The following is a 23,778-nucleotide window of genomic DNA, read 5'->3' as shown; positions in this document are numbered from 1 at the left end:
TGATTCAAAAAATTTGAAGTTTGTTACTTTCTTGTTAAGAAAGGTTCAATCTTTAAATTCTAGAATCATATCTTTTAGTTTCTTGTTAGTCAAGTAATCAATTTTGATTTTAAAAATCAAATCTTATTCAAAATATCTTTTCCATCATATCTTTTTAATTAAATCTTTTTCAATCATATCTTTTTATCTTTTTCAAAAAAAATTGATTTCAAAACATCTTTTCTAACTTCTTATCTTCTCAAAATTGATTTTCAAATGTTTTTCAACTAACTAATTGACTTTTTGTTTATTTCTTATCTTTTTCAAAACCACCTAACTACTTTTCCCTCTCTAATTTTTGAAAATCACTTCCCTCTTTTCAAAATTTTCTTAATTAACTAATTGTTTCAAATTTTAATTTTAATTTTATTTCTTCCTTTAATTTTCGAAAATCACTAACTTATTTTTCAAAATTAATTTTCGAAAACTCCTCTCTCTCTTTTTCTTCTTTTTATTTATTTATTTACTAACACTTCTCTTCATCTCAAGAATTCGAACCTATCTTCCCCCTTGTGTTTGGATTCTTATCTTTTCCTTCTTTTATCTCTTTCTTCTTCTAGTAACATAAAGAAATCTCTCTACTGTGTTAAAGAGGATCCCTATTATTATTTTCTGTTCCCTTCTTTTTCATATGAGCAAGAGCAAGGATAAGAATATTCTTGTTGAAGCAGATCCTGAACCTGAAAGGACTCTGAAGAGGAAACTAAGAGAAACTAAATTACAACAATCCAGAGACAACCTTACAGAAATTTTTGAAAAGGAAGAGAAGATGGCAGCCAAAAATAATAATGCAAGGAGAATGCTTGGTGATTATACTACACCTACTTCCAATTTTGATGGAAGAAGCATCTCAATCCCTGCCATTGGAGCAAACAATTTTGAGCTGAAACCTCAACTAGTTGCTCTAATGCAACAGAACTGCAAGTTCCATGGACTTCCATCAGAAGATCCCTACCAGTTTTTAACTGAGTTCTTATAGATCTGTGAGATTGTTAAGACTAATGGAGTAGATCCTGAAGTCTACAGGCTCATGCTTTTCCCTTTTGCTGTAAGAGATAGAGCTAGAACATGGTTGGACTCACAACCTAAAGATAGCCTAGACTCCTGGGATAAGCTGGTCACGGCCTTCTTGGCTAACTTCTTTCCTCCTCAAAAGCTGAGCAAGCTTAGAGTGGATGTTCAGACCTTCAAACAAAAAGATAGTGAATCCCTCTATGAAGCTTGGGAAAGATACAAGCAGATGATCAAAAGGTATCCTTCTAACATGCTTTCAGAGTGGACCATTTTAGATATATTCTATTATGGTCTATCTGAGTTCTCTAAGATGTCACTGGACCATTCTGCGGGTGGATCTATTCACCTGAAGAAAACGCTTGTAGAAGCGCAAGAACTTATTGACATGGTTGCAAATAACCAGTTCATGTACACTTCTGAGAGGAATTCCGTGAATAATGGGATGCCTCAGAGGAAAAGAGTTCTTGAAATTGATGCTCTGGATGCCATATTAGCTCAGAACAAAATGTTGACTCAGCAAGTCAACATGATTTTTCAAGGTCTGAATGGATGGCAAAATGCATCCAATAGTACTAAAGAGGCATCTTCTGAAGAAGAAGCTTATGATCCTGAGAACCCTGCAATGGCAGAGGAAAATTACATGGGTGAACCCTATGGGAACACCTATAATTCATCATGGAGAAATCATCCGAATTTCTCATGGAAGGATCAACAAAAGCCTCAACAAGGCTTTAATAATGGTGGAAGAAATAGGCTCAGCAATAGCAAGCCTTTTCCATAATCTTCTCAGCAACAGATAGAGAATCCTGAGTAGAGCTCCTCTAACTTAGCAAACATAGTCTCTGATCTGTCTAAGGCCACTTTAAGTTTCATGAGTGAAACAAGGTCCTCCATCAGAAATTTGGAGGCACAAGTGGGCCAGCTGAGTAAGAAAGTCATAGAAACTCCTCCTAGTACTCTCCCAAGCAATACTGAAGAGAATCCAAAAAGAGAGTGCAAGGCCATTGACATAATCAACATGGCTGAACCTAGAGAGGAAGGAGAGGATGTGAACCCCAATGAGGAAGACCTCATGGGACATCTCTCAAGCAAGAAGGAGTTCCCTATTGAGGACCCAAAGGAATTTGAAGGTCATATAGAGACCATAGAGATCCCATTAAATCTCCTTCTGCCATTCATGAGCTCTGAAGACTATTCTTCCTCTGAAGAGGATGAAGATATAATGGGAGAGCATGTTACTCAATATCTAGGACCCATCATGAAGCTGAATGCCAAATTGTTGGGTAACGAGACTTGGGAAGGTGAACCTCCCTTGCTCATTAGTGAACTAGATACATGGGTTCAGCAAACTTTACCTCAAAAGAAACAAGATCCTGGTAAATTCTTAATACCATGTACATTAGGCACCATGACCTTTGAGAAAGCTCTGTGTGACCTGGGGTCAGGTATAAATCTTATGCCACTCTCTGTAATGGAGAAGCTGGGGATCATTGAGGTACAGCCTGCCACATTCTCATTACAAATGGCAGATAAGTCAGTAAGACAAGCTTATAGATTGGTAGAGGATGTGTTAATAAAGATTAAAGGCCTTTACATCCCTGCTGATTTCATAATCTTAGACACTAGGAAGGAGAAGAATGAATGCATCATCCTTGGAAGACACTTCCTAGCCACAACAGGAGCTGTGATTGATGTTGACAGAGGAGAGTTAGTCCTTTAATTGAATGGGGACTACCTTGTGTTTAAATCTCAAGGATACTCCTCTACAACCATGGAGAGGAAGCATGAAAAGCTTCTCTCAATACAGAGTCAAACAAAGCCCCCACAATCAAACTCTAAGTTTAGTGTTGGGAGGCCACAACCAAACTCTAAGTTTGGTGTTGAATCCCCGCATTCAAACTCTAGGTTTGGTGTTGGTAGTCTACAACATTGACCTGATCACCTGTGAGGCTCCATGAGAGCCCACTGTCAAGCTATTGACATTAAAGAAGCGCTTATTGGGAGGCAACCCAATTTTTATTTATCTAATTTTATTTTTCTTTTATTGTTCTTTTGTGTTTATTAGGATTATGATCATGTGGAGTCACAAAATAATTACTAAAATTAAAAACAGAATAAAAATAGCAAAAGAAACAGCACACCCTGGAGGAAGGGCTTAATGGCGTTTAAATGCCAGTAAGGAGAATCTGGCTGGCGTTCAACGCCAGAACAGAGCATGGATCTGGCGTTGAACGCCAGAAACATGCAGCAATCTGGCATTTAAATGCCAGGAATACACACTAAGGAAAGCTGGCGTTCAACGTCAGAAACATGCTGCAGACTAGCGTTGAACGCCCAAAACAAGCATGGAACTGGCGTTTAACGCCAGAAACAAGCATCAATCTGGCATTAAACACTAGGATTGTATACAGAGGGCATTTTACACGCCTCATTGGTGCAGGGATGTAAATCCTTGACACCGTAGGATCTATGGACCCCACAGGATCATCTCAGGATCTGTGGACCCCACGGGATCCCTACCTACCTCAACTCACCCTCTCTCTCTTTTTCACACAATCCAATAAATACTCTTCCCCAAAACCCTTCACCAATCACCTCAATCTCTCTTCCCCATAACCTCTTCACCACTCATATCCATCCACTCTTCCCCCTAAACCCCACCCACCATCAAATTGAAAATCCCTTTCCCACCCAAACCCATCCAATATAGCCGAACCTTAACCCTTCTCCCTCCACTATATAAACCCCTCTATCCTTCTTCATTTTCACACAACACAACCTTCTCTTCTCCCCCTTGGCCGAATACACAATCCTCTCTCCCTCTCCTCCATATCTTTTTCTTCCTCTTCTATTCTTTTTTTTTTTTTTGCTCGAGAGCAAGCAATATTCTAAGTTTGGTGTGGTAAAAGCATAGCTTTTTATTTTTCCATAACCATTGATGGCACCTAAGGCTGGAGAAACCTCTAGAAAAGGGAAAGGGAAGATAAAAGCTTCCACCTCCGAGTCATGGAAGATGTAGAAATTTATCTCAAAAGCCCATCAAGACCACTTCTATGAAGTTGTGGCCAAAAAGAAGGTGATCCCTGAGGTCCCTTTCAAGCTCAAGAAAAATGAGTATTCGGAGATCTGACATGAGATCTAAAGAAGAGGTTGGGAAGTTCTGACCAATCCCATTCAACAAGTCAGAATCTTAATGGTTCAAGAGTTCTATGCCAATGCATGGATCACTAGGAACCATGATCAAAGTATAAACCCGAATCCAAAGAATTATCTTACAATGGTTCGGGGGAAATACTTAGATTTCAATCCGAAAAATGTAAGGTTGGCGTTCAACTTTCCCATGATGCAAGGAGATGCACGCCCCTACACTAGAAGGGTCAACTTTGATCAAAGGTTGGACCAAGTCCTTATGGACATATGTGTGGAAGGAGCTCAATGGAGAAGAGACTCAAAAGGCAAGCTGGTTCAACTGAGAAGACTGGACCTCAAGCATATAGCTAGAGGATGGTTGGAGTTTATTCAACGCTCCATCATCCCCATTAGCAACCGATTCGAAGTTACTATGGATCGGGCCATCATGATTTATAGCATCATGATTGGAGAGGAAGTGGAAGTTCATGAAGTCATCTCTCTTGAATTCTACAAAATAGCCGAAAAGTCCTCCACCATGGCAAGGCTAGCTTTTCCTCATCTTATTTGCCATCTATGTTACTCAGCTGGAGTTATCCTAGAAGGAAAAATCTCTATTGAGGAGGATAAGCCCATCACTAAGAAGAGGATTGAGCAAACAAGAGATCTCACTCATGGATCCCAAGAGACGCATGAGGAAGCTCATCACCAAGGAACCCTTGAGATGCCTCAAGGGATGCACTTTCCTCCCAACAACTATTGGGAGCAACTCAACACTTCTCTAGAAGACTTCAGTTACAACATGGATCAATTAAGGGTGGAACATCAAGAACACTCCATCATTCTCCATGAGATTAGAAAAGATCAAAGAGCAATGAGGGAAGAGCAACAAAGGCAAGGAAGAAACATAGAAGAGCTCAAGGATATCATTGGTTCTTCAAGAAGAAAGCACCACCATCACTAAGGTGGACTCATTCCTTGTTCTTATTTCTCTGTTTTTCAGTTTTTATGCTTAATGTTTATTTATGTTTGTGTCTTAAGCCTATGTATAAATCCATAAATCCTTCATCTCTCTTAAATGAAAAATGTCTTAAAACAAAAAGAACAAGAAGTACATGAGTTTTGAATTTATCCTTGAATTTAGTTTAATTATATTGATGTAGTGACAATACTTTTTGTTTTCTGAATGAATGCTTGAACAGTGTATATTTTTTCTCTTGTTGTTTATGAATGCTAAAATTGTTGGCTCTTGAAAGAATGATGAACAAAGAGAAATGTTACTGATGATCTGAAAAATCATAAATTTGATTCTTGAAGCAAGAAAAAGCAGTGAATAGCAAAAGCTTGCGAAAAAAATAGAAAGAAAAAGAAAAAGCAAGCAGAAAAAGCCAATAGCCCTTAAAACCAAAAGGCAAGGGTAAAAAGGATCCAAGGCTTGAGCATCAATGGATAGGAGGGCCCAAGGAAATTAAATCCAGGCCTAAGTGGCAAAATCAAGCTGTCCCTAACTATGTGCTTGTGGCATGCAGGTCCAAGTGAAAAGCTTGAGACTGAGTGATTAAAGTCATGATCCAAAGCAAAAAGAGTGTGCTTAAGAGCTCTGGATACCTCTAACTGGGGACTTTAGCAAAGCTGAGTCACAATCTGAAAAGGTTCACCCAGTCATGTGTCTGTGGCATTTATGTATCCGGTGGTAATACTGGAAAATAAAATGCTTAGGGCCACGGCCAAGACTCATAAAAGTAGCTGTGTTCAAGAATCAACATACTTAACTAGGAGAATCAATAACACTATCTAAAATTTTAAGTTCCTATAGATGCCAATCATTCTAAACTTCAAAGGATAAAGTGAGATGCCATAACTGTTCAGAAGCAAAAAGCTACAAGTCTGGCTTATCTTGTTAGAACTAATATTCATTGATATTTTGAGCTTTATAGTATATTCTCTTCTTTTTATCCTATTTGATTTTCAGTTGCTTGGGGACAAGCAACAATTTAAGTTTGGTGTTGTGATGAGCGGATAATTTATACACTTTTTGGCACTGTTTTTAGGTAGTTTTTAGTAAGATCTCGCTACTTTTAGGGATGTTTTCATTAGTTTTTATGCTAAATTCACATTTCTGGACTTTACTATGAGTTTGTGTATTTTTTTGTGATTTCAGGTATTTTCTGGCTGAAATTAAGGGACTTGAGCAAAACTCTGATAGAAGGCTAACAAAGGACTGCTGATGTTGTTGGATTCTGACCTCCCTACAATCGAAATAGATTTTCGGGACCTAAAAAACTCCAAATGTCACGCTCTCAACGGTGTTGAAAAATAGACATCCAGAGCTTTCCAGCAATATATAATAGTCCATCATTTATTCGAGATTAGATGACACAAACTAGTGTTCAACGCCAGTTCCATGCTGCATTCTGGAGTCAAACGCCAGAAACACATCACGAACCAGAGTTGAACGCCAAAAACACATTACAACTTGGCGTTCAACTCTAAAAGAAGCCTCTGCACGTGTAAAGCTCAAGCTCAGCCCAAGCATACACCAAGTAGGTCCCGGAAGTGGATTTTTGCATCAATTACTTACTTCTGTAAACCCTAGTAGCTAGTCTAGTATAAATAGGACATTTTATTATTGTATTAGACATCCTGGATTGTATTTTTGATCCTGTGATCACGTTTTGGGGGCTGGCCATTCGGCCATGCCTGGACCACCACTTATGTATTTTCAACGGTGGAGTTTCTACACACCATAGATTAAGGGTGTGGAGCTCTGCTGTACCTCGAGTTTTAATGCAATTACTACTATTTTCTATTCAATTCAGTTTATTCCTGTCCTAAGATATTCGTTGCACTTCAACATGATGAATGTAATGATCCGTGACACTCATTATCATTCTCACCTATGAACGCGTGACTGACAACCACTTCCGTTCTACCTTAGACTGAACACATATCTCTTGGATTCCTTAATCAAAATCTTCGTGGTATAAGCTAGAATTGATGGCGGCATTCATGAGAATTCAGAAAGTCTAAACCTTGTTTCTGGTATTCCGAGTAGGATTCAGGGATTGAATGACTGTGACGAGCTTCAAACTCGCGATCGTTGGGCGTGATGACAAACGCAAAAGAATCAATAGATTCTATTCCGACATGATCGAGAACCGACAGATGATTAGCCGTGCTGTGACAGAGCATTCGGACCATTTTCACTGAGAGGATGGGATGTAGCCATTGACAACGGTGATGCCCTACATACAGCTTGCCATGGAAAGGAGTAAGAAGGATTGGATGAAGGCAGTAGGAAAGCAGAGATTCAGAAGGAGCACAGCATCTTCATATGCCTATCTGAAATTCCCACCAATGATCTACATAAGTATCTTTATCTTTATTTTATGTTTTATTTATTATTATTTTCGAAAACCAATATAACCATTTATTATCCGCCTAACTGAGATTTACAAGATGACCATAGCTTGCTGATAAACCCCAATTTTGTGGTTTATCTTGTGCTTATTTTGGGGGGATTTTATCACATTTTCTCACATTTATTCAATGAAATAGCATGGTTTTGCAATTCTCCCTTGATTTGTGCTTAAATGTGAAAACATGCTTTTTAGGCCCTAAAATTGGTGATTTTAATTCACTTTAATTCCATTTGATGCCTTGATGTGTTTGTTGAGTGATTTCATGTTCATAAGGCAAGTATTGGATGGAAGAAGTGAGGAGAAAAGCATGCAAAGTGGGAGAACTCATGAAGAAATGAAGGAACCGTAAAGCTGTCAAGCCCGACCTCTTCGCACTCAAACGACCATAACTTGAGCTATTGAGGTCCAAATGAGACGGTTCCAGTTGCGTTGGAAAGATAACATCCGGGGCTTCAAAATGATATAAATTTTGCTATATGTTGCTTTGCGTTCAGGGGTGCGCACGCGCACTTTTTGCGCGTGCGCAGATGCTGTCCGTGGCCCACTTTAATGAAAATGCCCCCAGCGATTTTGCAGCTCATTTTGGGCCCAATCCAACCCATTTCTGATGCTATTGAACCCAAGGATTGAAGGGAAATGAATACACTTAGTCATAGTTTAGTTTTTTTATCATGTTTTAGGTTAGAATTCTAGAGAGGGAGGCTCTCTCCTCTCTCTAGATTTTAGGGTAGTTTTAGTTAATTCTTCTTGAATCCAAGTTTTAATTCTTGTTTTGATTTAGTTTCTCCGTTTAATTTCTTGTTATTACATCTCTACCCTTCTAGTTTTACTTGTCATTTCCTTTATTTTGTCCTCTTTTATGTTTATGAACATTGTTGAATCTTAATTTTCTTTAATGCAATTTTATGTTTGATGTTCTTTTTATTGTTGATTTGTGTTGAGATCTTACTTTCCTTGCTATTGATAATTGGTAGATTTTATTATTCTTGCACATTTACTATGCTTTCTTTTTATGCCTACCAAGTGTTTGACAAAATGCTTGGTAGGATGTTAGAGTAGATTTTGAGCATTCTCGGCTTGGAAAGAGTAATTAGGCAATCTTCAGTCATGAAAACCCAACTTATGTTGGTGATCTAGAGTTGTTAGCTAATATTGTTTCCATTGACGCTAATCTTTTGCTAATTTAATTAGTGAGTTGATTAGGACTTTTGGAATATTGTTTCTATTGACGCTAATCTTTTGCTAATTTAATTAGTAAGTTGGTTAGAACTTTTGGATTGAGATTAGCTAGTCTTATTAGACTTTCTCCCGTGGAAGATAATATGATACCTTCTTCCAATGTTGGAGATGACGTAATAAGATAAATTCTTGTTTAAATTTGTAACATGATTGATTAATCTTGTTTGACTTTCTCCCTATTTGTTGGAGTTGACTAAATAAGATGAATTAATCATGCATGACTAGGATAGAAAGCCTAATATCTCAATTCATTGCCATGAATGTCTCTCTTTATTACTTGCTTTCTTTAATTGCTTGATTTACTTTCTCGTCATTTATATTTTCTTGTCCCTATACAATCAAAACCCCTTGATCCCCATAGCCAATAATTGAGCACTTCATTGCAATTCCTTGTGAGACGACCCGGAGTCTAAATACTTCGGTTAATTCTTATTGGGGTTTGTTATTTGTGACAACCAATATTTTTGCATGAAAGGATTCTTGATTGGTTTGGAAACTATACTTTACAACGAGCTTTCATTTGTTAAATTCTAAACCGTCAAGAAATCCGTTCATCAAAATGGCACCGTTGCTAGGGAGTTGCAATGGTGTTACATTATTGGCTATTGTGAATATGGTGAATATGTTTGCCTTTTGCTTATTTGTTAGTTTTTGTTAGACTTAGGACTTGTTGCTTATTTTTGTAGCTTTTGTTTTTAGTTGCTATTATGAATTCTCACCCCTTTGGCTACGAGTTTGGCTCAAATTATGTTGTAGGTAATGGAAACTACAATGAGGATATGTATCAAGGATTTGGAGATCAAAGGTGGGAGGAGCCCCAAGCTTATGGACAATCTTCTTGGCAACAACCCCCTCCGGACTCTTATTGGTATAATTCCAATCCTAATGCATATCAATCTAATGGATGTGATGACCCTTATTGTAATTGTCAACAACCACCACCATACGCCTATGAATTAACTCCTCAACATAATTTTGAACCACCTTACTCACAAGCCCCTTACCACCAAACACCTCCATATGACCCCAACCCATATCCACTATACCAACCACCTTGTGAACCATATGAACCATATGAAGAACCACCCCAATTCCACCACCAATACCCTCAAGAACCACCACCTCTATACTATTACCAAGATGAATCACCTCCCATGTGTGACAACTTTCAACCACATAATGAATTTTTCTTTCCACCACAACCCTCCAAGGAAGAACACCCATATCCATTCATCCAAGAGCCAATGGATCGTCTCAAGGAAGAAATGGATCGGCTTCAAGCAATAATCCGTCAAAAGGAGCAAGAAGAAGCCCAAAAGAATTATGAAGCTATTGAAGCTAACCTTGCCAGAATTAAAGCCAACATGGACTCATGGGACTCATGCAACAAGCAAAGCATCTCCACGGATGAATGTGAGAAATCAACCAAAGAAAGGAGTATGAAGGAGATTTTAGAATCTCAACATGAGGACAAGGAGATGGGGTATTTTGCAACAAGTGGAGGAGGGAGAGATTGTTGAAGAAGAAGAAGTGGTTGAAGAGTTAGAGGAAGTTGAACAAGAGGTGAATTTCAAACTTAAGAGCACTTCCACACCAAGTGACATTGTTGATGATTTTGTGGAAGTTGTTGAACCTTCTTCCAATGAGCTTGAAATTGGTGTTGAGGAGGATAATGCGCAACCTCCTGAGCATATAATGAATGATGAAGAATTGGAAGATCATGAAACTTTTCTCCCAAACAATGAACCTTCTCTTCCACCATCACCTCCCGATGAAGCCCCCATGCAAGAATTGAGAGATCTTGAATCTCATATCTTAAGGCAACACGAGGAGGATGAAAAGAAGTTTAAGGAGCTAGGAGCCAAGATGGTTATCCTAGTGGAAGCCGTTAGCAATATGGCCTCCTCCCAACTAAGCCTAAGCAACCAAGGCACTCCCATTGACGAATGTGGAGAGGCATTTAAGGAGCATAGTGAGGGAGTGAATTTAGAGCTTCAATGTGAGAAAGAGAAGTTGAAGCCAGAATTGTCACAAAGGGAGGAAGTTAAGACAATTGAGCCGGATGAAGTGGTTGAAGCCTTTGAAGAGGTCGACCAAGAGATGGATTCAATCATTGAAGAGTTCTTATGCACAATTGAATCCTCTCCAATTGGGTTTGACATAGAGGGTAAGGAAGAAGATACCTCACCTCCCATGCCCTTGGTGAGCAATGAAGAAGAAATTGAATTGGAAGTGAGCCACCAAGAGGAAGAGGTTGAAGTTGAAGAAGCTTGGCAAGAGGTAGAGCTTGAAGAACCTTGCCAAGTGGTGGAAGCCTTCCAAAAAGAATGGACGGGAGTGGAGCGTGCATTGTCAAGATCATTGGGAATCCTCCACCTAGGTTGTCATCCAATCCTTCATTTGAGTGGGTAAAACTTCTAACTCTTAGCTTTATTATCCCACTTGAATTTGGTTTGCTTGAGACGGATGGCCAACTTAGGACGCTTTGTGGAATTAAGCGTAAGAGGAGGATGTTTAATGGTTGGCGTTGTAAGTCTAGGCTCATTATGGTTGAAGCTTCAAGGAGCAAGGATTGGTGTAATGCTCAATTGAATGGCTCTAGAAGGATAACTTGGTGCCTTCATGAGAATTCATCTCTCTTGCCACCCGGAGGAAATCATCATGATCAACTCAAGGACGGGTGTGAAAACAAAGTGTGGGATCCCGGATCACACAAGGAGGATCAAATGTGGGAGCCTATGGTTTGTAAAGAACTCCATCAAAGCTTGGAGTTATTAACTTTGAATGATGAAGCACAATGGAAGTCCAAGCATTGGTGGATGTTCAAGGATGGATTCAAGCACAAGCCACCTTAAGAGGATCTCCCCATAAGTCCAACTTAAGGACAATAAACAAAAGTGCTAGGTGGGAGACAACCCACCATGGTAACATCTTTTCATTTTCTCTTTTGTACATATTGGTAGAATTAGTTTAATTTCTTGCTTGTACTGGTTGTTGAGTTTATTCAGTAGTTTAGCATATTGAATAAGGCTTTTATGGTGTTTGGGTAGCTGTTTGGAGGTTTGGAATGCTTGGATTGGTGCAAGAACATGAAAAATTTTTGAAAAACAGAGCACCAACCTGCGCATGCGCGCACATGGCGGGTACGCGCGCCTCAAGCATTTTCGATCATCCATGCAGACGCGCCATGTACGCGTACGCGTGGATGCAAAGATTTCATCTCCAAGCCAAATTCCAGAGAGTTGTGCCTAACTTGCGCCTACTTTGTGCGCGAGGCACAAACCACCCGCGCGTGCGCGCACCTGGCGCGTACACGTCCTTGAAGCTAAATACGCAATGCTCGCGCACGCACGCTGTACACGTGCACACCGATGGCACCACCTGCCTTTCTGGTACAAAAACCAGAGAGTTGTGCCATTATTGTGCCTATTCTGTGCCCGCACTGACGCGCAGGTGCACTTGGCGCGTCCGCGCCGGTCGCCAACTCGGTCAGGCTTGCGTCCGCGTACTGTGCGCGTCCGCGCCGGTAAAAATAAAAGATTTTTTCTCTCCTCTTCCATTTTCTTTTGTTTATCACATTCGTATACTTCTATTCTTTGCATTTCAATTTTGTTTCTATAGCCTGTTTTCAATTTTTTTTTCTAAGTCCCTTCTTTCAATAATGGTGTTGAATTTTTCTTACTCAATTGTTGAGAATTTCTAGGTTAATCTTGGTGCTTCTTGACTTGTTTGATATTGTTGGGTGATGAAACTTTTGAATCAATGCTTAACCCTTGATGATTCTTGTATCCTTTGTGCGTTGATATGAACTTACATGTCTTTCATGACCCACTCTTTCTAGTTGAACTTGATGCTTTTGAGTGCTCTTCATGCTTTGACTTTACTCTTGCATCAAGTATTAGTTGATATGCCTTTTGCCTACATTGCTCTCTCACTTACATGCGTAGCTAACATGTAGTGAGAACCTTACTCTTATTTGGCATTAGCCCCCGCCTATGTTCTAATTGCTTTCATATCTTTGTTATAGGCTTAATTCTCTTTCTTTTTCTTCCTCTTTAGGTTGGCCACCAAGAAAGGAGGAAATGGAAAAGCTTTTAAATAGGGCAACAAACAAGTCACCCGCACAACCCTTTGAAGAAACTCATCAATTGTAGCAACCCGTCCACCTTGCTTTTCTTTGCATGCACCAAGGACGGTACAAATTTCTAAGTGTGGGGAGGTCGTCCGACCGACCTCCATGGGTAACAACTTCCTTTTCAACATCAATTTTTAATTTTTGTCTTTGTTAGATTATTTGTTGCATTGCATGATAGATTGCATGTTAGTTAGAATTTGTACATATTTTTAACACTTCCTTTTTATGTTAGGACTACTTGGTTAGGGTGATAATTTCTTTTCCAAGAAACTATTTTTAGGGCACCCTACCAATTTGAAAAAAAAAATTTTGTGACAAACTTGCTTGAAGAATTTATTTTGGAACATGGTTTTTGAGCTAAGAACACAAGCATGTGAGATTTGAGCCTAATTGTGTGGTTACATCATATAACCACTTATCTTCATTCTTGTGTGTATTATTCTCTTTCTATGATTGTAATCTTTGATTTGTTTGATTCTTTATGTCCATTATTCCATGTATACATGCATTTATATGATTGAGGCCATCATTTCATTTAGCTCACTTACCCAAATAGCCTACCTTTCATCAACCATTGTTAGCCAAATTTTGAGCCTATTTAATCCCTTTTGTTCTTAATGTTAGCACATCACTACCCTTAAGTGAAAAACAATAAATGTCCTTAATTTGGATCTTTGATTAGGTTAGGCTAGTGAGAGTGTGTATCATTTGGGTATGGGAAACTTGGGACATTGGTTGAGGTGAAGGTGTATTTTGTATTTTTGTTGAAAATATTGGGAATTGGGTACATATTCATGCACTATATGTAAAACCATATGCATTGATATGTTTGTATATACTTTTAAAAAAATATAGAAAAAAAATAGAAAAAAATAAAAAACAAAAATATGGAAAAAGAAAGTAATAAAAAGGGGACAAAAATGCCCCAAAGTAAAGTTCAATAAAAATCAATGCATATGGAATGTGAATTAAAAAGAATGCATGAGTATGTGAAAAAGTGGGAATCATGGGTAGCTAGGCATTGTATTAGAATTGTATAGGTTGTTATATGTGTTTAGTGAGAGCTTAGGCTAAGCAAAGATACAAATTTCAAGCTCACTTGACCATATGCATCCTTACCTTGACCCTAGCCCCATTACAACCTATGAATAAGTCCTCATGATGAATGTATGCATGCATTGAATAATTGTTGATTGTTAGATGAAAAACAAATCTTGGAAAGCATGATTAGAGGAGAATTAAGTGATCCACCCTATACACTTGAGTGACTAGAGCGGATACACGTCCGGTGAGGGTTCGATGCTCAATTCCATGTTCCCAGCTTTCATGAGCTTTCTTCTTGCAAGTCTATTTGAACTTTATTTTGATATTTGAATTGGTGGAGTTTGTGAGTCGTCATATGACCTTTGCCCCATTTGTTCATACATGTTCTTGGAGATTGATTTGCTTTTCACCAAGTAGGTAGAATCATCTTGCATTTAGTTGCATTCATATAGATAGGTGCATATAGTTTCTTTGCGTTGAATAAATGTTCATACCCTTTTCTTGTCCCTCTTTATTCTTAGCATGAGGACATGCTTGGTTTATGTGTGGGGAGATTTGATAAACCCCGATTTTGTGGTTTATCTTGTGCTTATTTTGGGGGATTTTATCACATTTTCTCACATTTATTCAATGAAATAGCATGGTTTTGCAATTCTCCATTGATTTGTGCTTAAATGTGAAAACATGCTTTTTAGGCCCTAAAATTGGTGATTTTAATTCACTTTAATTCCATTTGATGCCTTGATGTGTTTGTTGAGTGATTTCATGTTCATAAGGCAAGTATTGGATGGAAGAAGTGAGGAGAAAAGCTTGCAAAGTGGGAGAACTCATGAAGAAATGAAGGAACCGTAAAGCTGTCAACCCTGACCTCTTCGCACTCAAACGACCATAACTTGAGCTACAGAGGTCCAAATGAGGCGGTTCTAGTTGTGTTGGAAAGCTTGCAAAATGATATAAATTTTGCTATATGTTGCTTCGAGTTCAGGGGCGTGCACGCAAACTTTGCACGCGCGCGCCGATGCTGTCCGTGGCCCACTTTAATGAAATCACCCCCAGCGATTTTGCAGCTCATTTTGGGCCCAATCCAACCCATTTCTGATGCTATTGAACCCAAGGATTGAAGGGGGAATGAACACACTTAGTCATAGTTTAGTTTTTTTATCATGTTTTAGGTTAGAATTCTAGAGAGGGAGGCTCTCTCCTCTCTCTAGATTTTAGGGTAGTTTTAGTTAATTCTTCTTGAATCCAAGTTTTAAATCTTGTTTTGATTTAGTTTCTCCTTTCAATTTCTTGTTATTACATCTCCACTCTTCTACTTTTACTTGTCATTTCCTTTATTTTTTCCTCTTTTATATTTTTTAACATTGTTGAATCTTAATTTTCTTTAATGCAATTTATGTTTGATGTTATTTTTATTGTTGATTTGTGTTGAGATCTTACTTTCCTTGCTATTGGTAATTGGTAGATTTTATTATTCTTGCACATTTACTATGCTTTCCTTTTATGCCTACCAAGTGTTTGACAAAATGATTGGTAGGATGTTAGAGTAGATTTTGAGCATTCTTGGCTTAGAAAGAGTAATTAGGCAATCTTGAGTCATGAAAACCCAACTTATGTTGGTGATCTAGAGTTGTTAGCTAATATTGTTTCCATTGACGCTAATCTTTTGCTAATTTAATTAGTGAGTTGATTAGGACTTTTGGAATATTGTTTCCATTGACGCTAATTTTTGCTAATTTAATTAGTAAGTTGGTTAGAACGTTTGGATTGAGATTAGCTAGTCTTATTAGACTTTCTCTCGTGGAAGATAATATGATACCTTCTTCCAATGTTGGAGATGACGTAATAAGATAAATTCTTGTTTAAATTTGTAACATGATTGATTAATCTTGTTTGACTTTCTCCCTATTTGTTGGAGTTGACTAAATAAGATGAATTAATCATGTATGACTAGGATAGAAAGCCTAATATCTCAATTCATTGCCATGAATGTCTCTCTTTATTACTTGCTTTCTTTAATTGCTTGATTTACTTTCTCGTCATTTATATTTTCTTGTCCCTATACAATCAAAACCCCTTGATCCCCATAGCCAATAATTGAGCACTTCATTACAATTCCTTGTGAGACGACCCGGAGTCTAAATACTTCGGTTAATTCTTATTGGGGTTTGTTATTTATGACAACCAATATTTTTGCATGAAAGGATTCTTGATTGGTTTGGAAACTATACTTTACAACGAGCTTTCATTTGTTAAATTCTAAACTGTCAAGAAATCCGTTCATCACTTGCTTCATACCAAAAATCTCCATGGGATCAACCCTTACTCACGTAAGGTTTATTATTTGGATGACCCAGTGCACTTGCTGGTTAGTTGTGCGAAGTTGTGAAGTTATGTTTGGACCATGGTATCATGCACCAAGTTTTTGGCGCCATTACCAAGGAGAGAACGAACATGAATGCCATTATCAGAAATCACAATTTTGCCTATCAAGTGTGCTTAAGAACTCTGGACACCTCTATCTGGAGATTCTAGCAAAGCTGAATCACTATCCGAAAGGGTTCACCCAGTTAAAGTGTCTATGGCATTTATGTATCCGGTGGTAATATTGGAAAACAAAGTGCTTAGAGTCACAGCCAAGACTCTAAAAGCTGTGTTCAAGAATAAAAAAGAACTAAACTAGGAGAGTCAATAATATCATCTAGATTCTAAGTTCCTAAAGAGACCAATATTTCTAAGTTTCATGGATAGTGAGATGCCAAAACTATTCAGAAGCAAAAAGTTACTAAGTCCTGTTCATTTAATTGAAACAGAGCTTCATTGGAACTCTGAGATTTATTGTATCTTACTCTTCTTTTTATCCTACTATATTTTTAGTTTCTTGGGGACAAGCAACAATTTAAGTTTGGTATTATGATGGGCGATTATTTTATACTCTCTTTGGCATCATTTTCATATAGTTTTTAGCATGTTTTGTTTATTTTTATTAAGTTTTCATAGGTTTTAGTGAAAAATTCACATTTTTGGATTCTACTTTGAGTTTGTGTGTTATGCAATTTCAGATATTTTCTGGCTGAAATTGAGGAGCTGGAGCAAAAGTCTGATTCAGAGGCAGAGAAAGCACTGCAGATGCTGTCCGGATCTGACCTCCTTGCACTCGAAAGAGCTTTTATGGAGCTACAAAAATCTAAATGGAGCATTCTCAACGGCTATGCAAATCTGACTTTCAGAGCTTTCTAGCATTGTATAATAATTCATACTTTGCTTCAGAATTGAAGGCCCAAAACTGGCATCCAACGCCAACCTCTTGCCCCAGTCCAGGCGTCCAGCGCCCAAAGGAGGAGACCAGCATCCAAACGCCCAAAAAGGACCCCCTAGGCAGCCTTCAACGCACTAGGGCCTCCTAGCACGTGGATCTCATCAAATCTCAGCCCAACACTCACCAAGTGGCCCCCAGAAGTGGATTTTAGCACTAAAAGACTATTTTACCCTTTCTTATGTAATCCTTAGTCATTAGCTTAGTATTTAAAGAACTTTTACACGATCTTCAAAGGGGAGATCAGCCATATTTTTGTTTTTCACATTGTATTTTCTATTAGTATGAGTTTCTAAACCTCCAAGGTTGAGGGGAGGAGCCCTGCTGAGTTTTATGGATTAATAAAAGTATTAATGTTTCTTTTCAATCCGTGTTTGATTTAATTCTAAGATGTATCTTCGTTCTTTAACTTGATGAATGGGATGACCCGTGACAATCATCTCCATTCTTCATACTAAAACTGCATGCCTGACAACCACCCATGTTCTTCTTGGGTTCATGTGAATACGTAACTAGAAAGTATTGAACCACCAGCTGGATTATACATCTCTTAGACGGATAATCCACAACTTTGTTGGGGACTTCTCAAGACACCAGTTCAGCCAAGGTATGGGGAGATTAGGGTCTCTGTGGTAGAGGCTAGAACGCAAAGGTGCAGTAATCTCTGATCCGGAAGATTCGACCTTGTTTGTAGTATTTTGAGTAGGATTACTAAGGAGAATGAACTGCAAGAGCTTCACCCTCAATCAAAATGGATCCACACTAACCCTGTGGTTCAGATCTAGAGGAGATTGGTGACTGCAACTGTACAGTGTTCATCACATACAGCCTGCCATAGAAGAAATCATTCACAATTGAAGAAGACAATAAAGACCAGAGTTAATCCAGAAGGACAAAGCATCTTCAAGCCTTAACCATCTTCTTATCATTGTAAACAGACCAACCTAGTTTAGATCTCACAAATCCAAAAACTCTTCTATCCACCTAACTAAGATTTGTAAGATAACCATAGCTTGCTTCAAACCACAATCCTTGTGGGATCGACCCTGACTCGCTCAGGTATTACTTGGACGACCTAATGCACTTGTTGGTTCAGTTGTACGAAGTGTAGGGATTCGTGCACCAATGCATGCGCATCTTTATTTGTTTTTAGTTGTTATCTCTTTAAATAAAGGTAGTGATCTATTATTTTTATTAGGATTTTCATGCTTTTAATCAATGTTCTTAGAATTTCTTTTGTTGAATTAAGTTAGAGATTTTTCTTTGCTTTTATTAAGATTTTTTTGTGCTTTGATCAATACTTCTTGGAGTTGCTTTGTGCTTTCAAGTATAGGAAATGATTGAACGATTCTAGGCAAGAACAAAGGGGAGATGGACAATCAAAGAGGCCTTTGAAGAGGCAAGAAAGATGACAAAAATTGGAAACAAGCCCAAGAGAAGTTCAAAAAGAATTTGAACCCTGACCTCTTCATACTTCAAAAAAAATAACTTGAGTTACAAAGCTACAAATAAGGTCATTTTAGTGCCATTAGAAAGTAAGCATCCAGAGCTTTCCAATGATATATAATAGTCCATAGTGAACACTGAATCTGAAGGTGCAAATCATCATTATAAGCCAAGTACTAAAAGGAGCAAAAAGGGATGTCATGCGTATGCATGAGGGATGCGTACAGACGACTAATTTCATAAGGGGAATCATGCGTATGCATCCCTCATGCGTAGGCATGATTTCCAGTTCACGTGCAACGCGGAGAAACTGGCATCAAACGTGAGGTGCCTGGCAACCTGACCTCTTCACCTTCAAAGGAGCATAACTGGACCTCACCAAATGACTTGTTTCTAGCGACTTTATAAAGCTAACTTCAAGAGCTTTCCAATGATATATAATTCTCCATAGTTGACATGATTCTCACATAGCTTCCTTATACAACCAAAGTACGTAACAAACAAGCCTTTAAAGCCCAAATTGAAACCAAACAAGCATTGCCGGCCTATGCCAGTTTTGTGGCGTCCAACAGCTGATACAATCATAAAGCAATTTGGGCCAAATTATGTAGCAAGAAAGTGTGCCGATCAGTGCCATTAATTTTCCGTGCAACGCCAAACTCATACAGAAGCCCAAAATCTTGGAAATTAAGTTGTCGTTGGACGTGGGATGTCTTGGTGTGTAACTGCTAACCTCTAGCCCAACTTCTAGTGCTCCAATTCCTTCATTTATTCCTCAAACCTCCAAGCTTCCAAGTTGAATCAAGCCCATAAAATCAACTTAATTTAGCTTTGAATTTAATGTAATTTGAATTATATTTGAATTTTCATTTGTGATATGTTATAAATAGGGATAGAGGAATAACAATTAAACACACTTTGGAGGGGAGTCTTTGAACTTTCTCCTAACTCTCTTCCTCTCTTCCATTTTCTTTCAAACCCATTTTGTAGTTCTTTAGATATGAGTTTCTAATTCTCTTCATCTAGAAAAGAGAGCTCTGTTGCAATTCAATGGATTAATTTGTTTGATTCTTCATCTTCAATTCTTTTTTCATTGTTTCTTTATAAAGAATATGATGCCAAGGCATCTTAGACTAGTTTCACTAGCCTTTTTCTTTGTTTTTAGTAGGTTTTATGCACTTTCTTACATTATAAGTAAGCAAGTGCCTTAGAAATTCATATATGCTTAGATTCATCTAACCATGTTAATTTGATGCAATTTCATGAGAATTATGCTATAATTACTTGAATGCTAAGAAGGACTATAATCCTCATAGATTTAGCAAGGCTTTGATGAATATGTTGGTTGATGACAGGTAAAGAAATGCAAAGAAAAGGGTTGAAGAAAGATCAAGAAGAGGAGGAAGAAGCAACGTTGAAAAGGGAGAGTAGAGCAAAGCTCTGCATAATTGCTGATACACGCGTTGGAGACAACGTTGGCAAGCCAACGTTAAACCCAATGTGGTGATAAAATTTGCTTTCTGGAGATTATGAAAATTTGTAGCGATGCGCACGCGTGAATTGAGAATTTTGACAATCCACGCGCACGCGCAGCTGACGCGTACGCGTGGATGGGTGACGTTGGACCAACAACATCACCTCCAACGTAGTGGCCAACGTGCGCCATTCTGAGTTCAAAATTTTGATTTTGAAAACGCGCAACGACGCGCACGCGTCCTTGGCGCATACGCGCAGGATAGCTTTCGAGCATCCACACGCACGCGTACAGCACACGCACGCATGGATCAGCCAACGTTGGAGGGAACGTTTCCAGTCCAACGCTGATGGCAATGTCCTCCTAAAAGCTTTAAAAACTGGAACTTGGAATTTTTGCATCCACGCGCACGCGTGCATTACGCGTACGCGTGGATGAGCTTTTTATTCCAACTGCGCGGATGCGCAAAGCATGCCTACTCGTGGATAAAGGAACGTTGGCACTTCAACGTTGAGTCAAACATAGATGACAGCAAGCAGAACTGAATTTTAATAGAAATGTTTGATTCAATGTTGGCCATCAAACGTGGACTCCAACGTGAAGCATCAGAACTGGAACATTCAACATAGAGCTCCTCTAAGCAGCAAGGAAACCCATTGGAGAAACTTCGACCCAATTCAACTAAAGCCAAAAGCCCAGTGCATAGACTGAAGAATCAATGAAAGAAAGTGTATAAATAGCTTAGAATCCAAGTTTTAGGGGGCTTTTACTTTGGGGGAGACTTTGGATTTTGGAAATTCGAACAGTTTTGGGAAATTCTCAAATTCTCTATAATTTCAATTCTACAATGCATCTTTCAATTCCATTTTCCATTCTTAGAGCTATGAACAACTAAACCCCTTTCATTGGGTTAGGGAGTTCTATTGTAATTCAATGGATCAACAGTCATTTTCATCTTCTTCTTCTTTCTTTTCTCTTGATTTTTGTTAGAAAGCTTTCGATCTTAATTCAATTGGATAGATGTCTTGACAGAGAAGCTATCCATAATTGGAGTTCTTCGGATCCTTGAGAGAGGGATGAAGAATTCATGCTAGAATTTCTTTCTCACATTGGATTAGATTGGGGGTTGGATGGATATTGTGACATTTAATCCTACCAATACTTTGATCTATGAATTTTTGTGGTAAAATCAGTGACCGAACTTCATCTCTTCCCATGAGAAATTAAATCAAGACATTGGGAAATTGTTCATTCTTAAAGAGATTGGTGAGCCACGACATTGGGATCCAACCATCTAAGATTGCCAAGCAATGTCAATGAATGCATTGATTGAGGAATAGAAAAAAATGATTTCATCCGGAGAATTCAATATCTCCTAAAACCCAATGAACTCCCCATTCTCTGATCTACTCATTCTCTTTACATTCTGTTCTTTAATTTCATGCTAATTCCCCAATTCCATTTAATTTCTTTCAAATTAAGCTTCTGTCATTTAATTTCTCGCAATTTAATTTCTGTCATTTAATTTCTTACAATTTAAGTTTCCTGCCAATTTACTTTGAGAAATCTAAATTCCAATTCTGATTTCGCTCAACTAGAACAATTCTCCAATTAACATTGCTCAACCAACCAATCCCTGTGGGATTCGACTTCACTCAATTGTGTGTTTTTACTTGACGATAATCTGGTGCACTTGCCGGCAAAAAAATTGTTGATAGACAGTTTTCGGGTGAATCAAGTTTATGGCACCGTTGCCGGAGATTGGTCTTGTATTGACAATTACTAAATTAAAGGATAACTAGATTGAGCATTTTTTTATTATTTTCTTTTGGAAGTTTAATTTCAGCTGTTCATCTTTTACTTTCTGTAATTTTAGTTGTTTCTCTTTATTTTTTTCTCATCCCTTTACTTCCCAACAACTTAACCCACTAACCATTTGATAAATTGCTTTTACCAAACTAACTATACTCTGTTTTAGTGGATTCTGTACTTGCTATTTCTTGTACTTGTTCATTGTATGACAGGTAGAAGAAGGGGAACCTCGTCCTCTTTTGATAGTGAACTGGAGAGGACCTTCCTTAGTTTAAGGAGGGAAGCAAGAGGGAAGAAGGTTATTGGTGCAGAGGAAGATGAGGAAGACTTAGATATAGACATTAAGGATGATATGGAAAACCATCATGAAGAAGAGGTGAACAATCATGCCAGACGAGGTACAGATCACCATGCTAGACAAGAGAGGAGAGTGCTTGGTTCCTATATCAATTCAAACCCAGGAAACTGTGATAGCAGCATTCAAAAGCCAACTATCCATGCCAATAACTTTGAATTAAAGCCTCAGCTCATCACACTCGTCCAAAATAATTGTTCTTTCGGAAGAAGTGCACAAGAGGACCCTAATGAGCATCTCACTACATTCCTAAGAATCTGTGATACAGTTAAGTCTAATGGTGTTCATCCTGACACCTATAGATTGCTATTTTTCCCATTCTCTTTGAAGGACAAAGCATCCAAGTGGTTGGAATCATTCCCTAAGGAAAACTTGACAACCTGGGAAGATGTGGTGAATAGATTCTTGGCAAGGTTCTACCCTCCTCAAAGAGTGAATAGACTGAGAACTGATGTGTAGACATTCAGACAGCAAGATGGTGAAACCTTATATGAAGCTTGGGAGAGATTCAAAGATCTGACAAGGAAATTCCCCCCTGATATGTTTAATGAATGGGTGCAACTGCACATCTTTTATGAAGGGCTTTTCTATGAATCAAAGAAGGCTGTGGACCACTCATTTGGAGGCTCACTGACGTTAGGATTTTTGCTAGTAAAGAATTTTATAAAAATAGTCGCGTTGTAGATATAGATTCTAAACCAACAGAAATCCCTTCGTGCAAAAGTTTTGGTTGTCACAAGTAACAAACCCCTTTTTAAAATTGATAACCGAGTATTAAACCTCGAGTCGTCTTCTCAAGGAATTGCAGGGAGGTATATTCTTATTATTGGTTATGAGTTTGTAAATTGGGGTTTTGGAGTTTGGGCAATGGGCACAAGCATATTTAAATGACAAGTAAAATAAATTAACAATAATAAAATCTCTTGGCAATGTAGAAGAACTGGAAGTCCTATCCTAGTTATCCTTATCAATTGTGATGAGAATTGGAATTTTCTCCCACTTTGTTAACCTCTAACTATGAAGGTAAGTTAAGTGAATGAATTAATTCGAATCCTCAAGTCCCAGTCTTTCCTTGGGAAAAGTTGGAGTTATTGGATCTCGAATTAATTCTTGAAGAATTCCAATTTTCAATCAACAATGAGTTTGATAACTCAAGAGTCACCAATTAATCAACCAAAGTCAAAAGGGAAGAAATTCTATTTGAATGAAAATAATTTGGATAAATCGAGAACATTAATAAATTAAAGAAAGCAATCATAAGTCTGAAATACCTCAAGATATATTAAATAGAAAATCAAATGTAACATGAAAAAGTTCATAAATTAAATTGGAAAAATAAATAAAAGAAAATAT

General features: G+C 38.1%; 1 non-coding gene across 1 annotated transcript; it reads right to left on the bottom strand.

Annotated features, from left to right (window-relative positions):
• Window positions 1–22,863: 22,863 nt before the first annotated feature.
• LOC130956811 (small nucleolar RNA R71) lies at window positions 22,864–22,971 on the bottom strand. Its single transcript, XR_009077210.1, has one exon. It is a non-coding gene; the product is annotated as a small nucleolar RNA R71 (small nucleolar RNA).
• Window positions 22,972–23,778: the final 807 nt, after the last annotated feature.

Source organism: Arachis stenosperma, chromosome 1 (genome assembly GCF_014773155.1).
Source record: "Arachis stenosperma cultivar V10309 chromosome 1, arast.V10309.gnm1.PFL2, whole genome shotgun sequence".
Lineage (NCBI taxonomy): Eukaryota > Viridiplantae > Streptophyta > Magnoliopsida > Fabales > Fabaceae > Arachis > Arachis stenosperma.
The sequence above is the reverse complement of the archived record's forward strand: the minus strand, read 5'-3'. Positions and strand labels throughout refer to the sequence as shown.